This window comes from Fukomys damarensis, unplaced genomic scaffold (genome assembly GCF_012274545.1).
Source record: "Fukomys damarensis isolate Sample0158 unplaced genomic scaffold, DMR_v1.0_HiC HiC_scaffold_30, whole genome shotgun sequence".
Lineage (NCBI taxonomy): Eukaryota > Metazoa > Chordata > Mammalia > Rodentia > Bathyergidae > Fukomys > Fukomys damarensis.
Genome location: NW_022900942.1, coordinates 46022549 through 46027946, shown reverse-complemented (window position 1 = coordinate 46027946; position 5398 = coordinate 46022549).

Below are 5398 nucleotides of genomic sequence, written 5' to 3'. Positions count from 1 at the left end.
TTATATATATAATAGATATTGTGAAATAGGAAGAAATTGTTAAAAATAATACCAACTGTCAGATACTTTGTTAATAATTAAAATGTTTTATACAAAAGAAAGGGAAGATCCAACAAAAAGAAAAATAAAATGTAAAATTCTGAGCACAATGGTTATATAGACAAATGTTTGATATATAGTGCATGCTAGAGTCTAATAAAATGATGATTCAGTTAAAAAAAAGTAAATGCTTGGTTGGCAGTCTGTAATGCTACAGGACTTTTAGAAAGTGGGTCTGGTGGAAGGAAGTTAGTTTGTGCCCTTGCAGGAGATAATTGGATCTAGGGTCCTTACTATCTCTTGTTTTGCTTCTAGGTTGCCATGAACTGTACTACCAAAGTGACAGAGCCAAGTGACCATGGACTGAAACCTTCAAAACTCTGAGACAAAAAAAAGTTTCCTCCTTATGAGTTGTTTATCTCAGGCATTTTATTACAACAATGGGATGCTGCCATTTTGGAGATCTCAGCCAGTGACGGAGAGTGAGACAAACCTTCTTTTGCTATTTATTAACTCATGTTTGCAGTACATGCAGTTTACAATCATCTTGATGGGTTTGTACATGCACATAAAACAGCTTGTTGCTTTTTTAATCCCCTTTCTCCCTCCCTCCTTTCTACTTCCCTTGTTTTCCTCTTTTCATTTTCTTTATTATTAATCTTAATTCATATTTGGGGCATATAATGTCCACACTGATTGAGATCACATGGTCTATCTTCACTCCACCATTTCCCTATCCTCTCCCTCTCATCCTTTGTCTTGGTCCCCTGGACCCCTTCCTATCTGCTAGAGGTCCATCTCCTTGTCTCCTTTTATCCTTCCTTTATTTTTCTCTTACTGTGTACTTTGCCTTACTCAAATGAGAGAGAGAGCCTATGGCATTTAAGTTTGTGTGTCTGGATTATTTTTCTCAACATTATATTTTCTAGGTGTATTCATTTTCCTACAGATGTTTCAAACTTGTCATTTTTTATAACTAAGTAGTATTCCACTATATATAGATTCTACATTTTATTTATCCACTCATCTGTTGATGGGATATACAGGTTGTTTCCAGGATTTAGCTATTATGAATTATGGTGGTATAAACATTGGTAGGCATGCACCACTGTATTACAATGTCTTAAACTCTTGGGGAAGATATGATTCATAAGGAATGATTGTAAGTGGTGCAATGCTACACTTGGTTTATTCCAAAAAATTGACTCTCGGGTTATTGGGAGTAAGACTTTCAAGTCAATGAACATCTTAGAGTCTTTTTGATTTTCTGCTCCTAGACTCCTTTCTGACATATTCTCTGTCTCTTCTTGGATAGGCGATGACTTACATTGTTCTTTAAATTGAAACACATGCACCAGTCAGTGCACTACGTACTTTTGAACTAATACCAATAGCTCTGTGTTAACTTGCTTGGAGTTTTTTTTATTCTATGCTTTATCATTAGGAACCTTCGTTGTTTGGACTATACTTGCTTGCATTTATTCAGATTCAATTTAGTCAGGGATTGTGATGATATTTAAGTAGACACACAACTTTGTCAGAATGCAAATTTTACTCTCCAACTTTAAGTTTTTTTAGAAATAGAAGTGCTTCCTCCATTGAGGTTGACCTGCCAAGGATCAGGAGGTTCGTTCCTTCTGAGGGTCTACCCCACCTTCCACCCAGGGGATACACACATCCTGATGTGGCAGCAGAGTACAGAACTTTACAGATAGATCTTCATCTGAGAAACCTTAGAATCAACCTGGAGGGAGGTAAAAAGCCCTTAAGGTCAAACATCTGCAATGCACAACTGTTAACTAACTCATGCATTTGTTTATAACAGTAGAACTGTTTTAGTTCATAGCTTGAGTTCTATATTATATGTAACAATTAGCGTTACAGTCACTTTATTTCATTACAGTGAAGCAATTAAATATAAATCATATGTTTTGCTAAGGATAATTAAGATTATCAAAATAATTTATTTTTATGATATATGGAGTTCCTACATGCTAACTATTGTATGCATTATTATTTGAAACTCAGAGTATATTTCTCTGCAGAGACAAAGGCCCAGTCCAGAAGAGTTCTAACCATTAGAGCCTTGATCATGTGTCTATTTCCCTTGTCTCATTCCTTTTCACTGAAGTCAGTCATCCCAGTGGCTTCCCAGGGCTGATCTGGAGCCATGATATCTGGGAAGAGCATTTGACACTTGTGAACCACCTCCAGGGAAATACTTGCTGACTTCCTGTCACCTGACTTTCTGGATGTTGTAAGCCTAGTTCTGTTCACCTCTTGACTTCTCAATCTTTAAATTCCTGTCCAAATTCTCTATGGTTGCTTGCTTTGACAAGATGAGCCCCAACCACCTGCCCATTGTGAGTTGTCTTTCCAACTTTCATTCCCCATTTCTCCTATCCAGCTTAGTTACAAACTGCTGACAATCCAACTCATTCCTCTTTTAAAATGACACATATTTCTAATTGTGTTGATGATAGATTGTAAAAAAAACCACCCCAGTGCTCTCTTTTATCAGCCAGGTAGATATAAGCAAAATACCTACTCTCACTGGTGATTATAGTAGCACACTCTCCAAGGCTTTTGTAAAGACCATATGGGTTGATCTTCGTAAAACAGAATAGTGCTGGCCCCCCAAAAGTACCTTATAAATATATGTTGTTAAAAAACATACAGCTTAGCCTTGAGGTGATTAATAAACAGTGGCTTTTATTGGGCAGTCTCTTGATGCTTATCTGAGGTTGGCCATATGATGGTTTGGGAAATCCTTGGGAAACAGAGGAAGAGGTAACCTTGGAGTTGGGGCACAAAGAGAAAGGTGCAGACTGGGGAGGGAGAAATGCTGTTGGTGAGGGAGAAGGCATGCAAGTTTCATGATTTTAAGCAAGGTTTTCAGTTACTTCTTATCTGTCACCTTTGGCCTTGAGGCTGAAGCGTTCCTAATGCCAGTTATCTCCTTTGTTTTTATTAAAAGGTTCCCCTTCCATACTCTCTTATTTATCCTAAAGCTCACATTCCCTGACTAGGCCTGGTTGGTAACCACAATGTCAAGAAAACATGGCTGGATCAAGTTCTGGTTGGTATGAGGAAAGTCACACATAATATATAAAATGCAAAAAGCCCCAGCACAAGCTGTCCTGGGGAAGTGGAGGCTGTGAGCAACCTTCTGGATAGGGATACTCCAGTCAGCCCAGCCAAGATGGCCACATTCTTGCAGGAGGATTAATGCCGTGGAGTGCCCTTCCACCAGTGTGTTATGTGGATGACTTATGATGTTTCTTGGCTATAAGCAATCCTTGCAGGAAAGAGAAGTAAAGGCAAGATCCCATTGCCTAATGTGCTTGGATACAGTCCTCAAAACTGCTACTTGGTGGCCAGCTGTATGGGGCTTGGGTTGTAGCCCTGAAGAGAAGGTGAAAGCTTGGTTTCTGCCCTCAAGGAACCGCCATACTGATGGGAGCTAACACTCACGTGTAACCAGCATAGACTGATGGAACTTTATAGCACTTCAAAGTCAGGACTCCATATCTTTCTAGGGAGAGAAACCAGGCTTACAGTAGCTTAAGTGAAGAAACTTAATGCACGGGCTGGCATAAAACTGAGAAAAACAGGACTAGTTGTCCTCATTTTATTGTGATTAGATGAGGCAACTTCAGGTTTGTATCAGCCTACCTTTGAGACAAATGAGGAAAGAGAAACCGCCTCTCTCCTCGTGTGGATGTATGAAATTCCAGACAATGACCTAGGTTGGACTGGTTTGGTTCATGTGCTCATTGCTGGCCAATTAGAGGTTTAGCTATTATGACGGATAGGCTTGGGATATGTGACCTTTTTATGAATGAGAGTGACAAGAAATGGAAAAAGAAAACTACCTATGGTAAGAGGAATAGAAGCAAGGGCTGCTTCAGAAGAAAGGGCAGAAAGATGTGGAACTTTCTGAAACAGCAAATGCTGTGTGGGCCAGAGATGCTCTGTGAAACACAGAATTTAGGGGTGTGAAGCTCAGCAAATGGAGTCATAGTGTGTGTGTTGGGATGTGTGTGGGGAACCAAAAGCAGGAAGCCTCCCTGGAGAAACTGGGACTTGAAAGCAAGGTGTTTTGGAGGGGAAACCTCATTCTTCTTTTCTGCAGGAAGAACAGAGGAAGAGCAGGGAATTAGGCCATGCTCCACCCCTGAGCGGCCCCCCTCCACCAGAGAATGGTGGTTACCGAACAGGGGCTCCTGATGAAGCCACTTAGCGGCACTCACGCTAAGAGGTGGTGACCTCCAACCCCAGAACTGAGGCGCTCTGGCAAAGGCAGCTGTAACCACCCAGAGTGTAATTTGTCAGGGACGCGAAGGTTAACATTTTTCTTCACAAAAACCATCTTTAATGACCATCAGCAATCAGGACCTCCGATTTCTGTCTCATTTGAAAGCTTTTAATGCTTTCAGAGGGATAGATGGGGTGACCTAATAGGTCTTTCCATCTCTGATTTTCTATGATTAATGAAGTTCAATTGTGCAGAATAAAATGGCGAGTTTCTCGGTGTCAGTTCAGCTGTATTTCTGTTCCCTCCCTCTTTCCTTCCCCATTTTTTTTTAGACAGATGATAATCATGCACATTTTCTCTTAATGCTTCAGAATAAAAGGGATTTTTTTTTCTTTTGAGACAGGCTTTGAAAATGTCAAGGTGGGTGTATTTATCAGTGGTGGTGTAAATTGTTGCCAAATGCCACAGGCCACTCTTCTCTTTCCCACCCCCAGGACAGATTAGGTTGCCTGCGTTAAAGGCAATACAAACACCAAAAATGTGAAATCACTTTATGTTTTTAAGAGTTTATTAGGCTTTTTCCAAGTACTTTCACAAAATGCATTTGTTTAATAGAATACTGACCTACTGTCTTTTGGGACAGAGGAGGAATTTATAATCTTGTTTTGTCTGGAGGGAAACTGAGGCCCAGGACAGTGGTAAAACTTGACCAGAGGTGCACAGACTGGAGGGGAAAGGCCATGGCTAAGGATTGTTGAACTTCTCTCTGCTACAGTTGGGAAGTGCAGTGCAATTTTTAAAGTATCTCTTGAGGGAAATTCTAGAGAAATTCACTGAGTCTTCTTTCCTTCTCAGCCTGGAGAGTTTCGTAGGTTGAAAGTCCTCTGAATTATGAAGAAGCCAGGCTTGTAGGGAACTGTCCTGGGAGCATGAGGTTTTTAACTTTCATGTGCTCTTTGCCTTTGGAAAGGAAAAGCTTCAAGGGAGGGATTTCCATGAGTTTGTGTGGTTTGCCTCTTTTCCTTGTTAAAGGACACAGTTGGGTTCTTCTGAATTCCTGCTTGTGCTGCCCAAGGCGGAGTTAGTACAGGGATCTTAGAC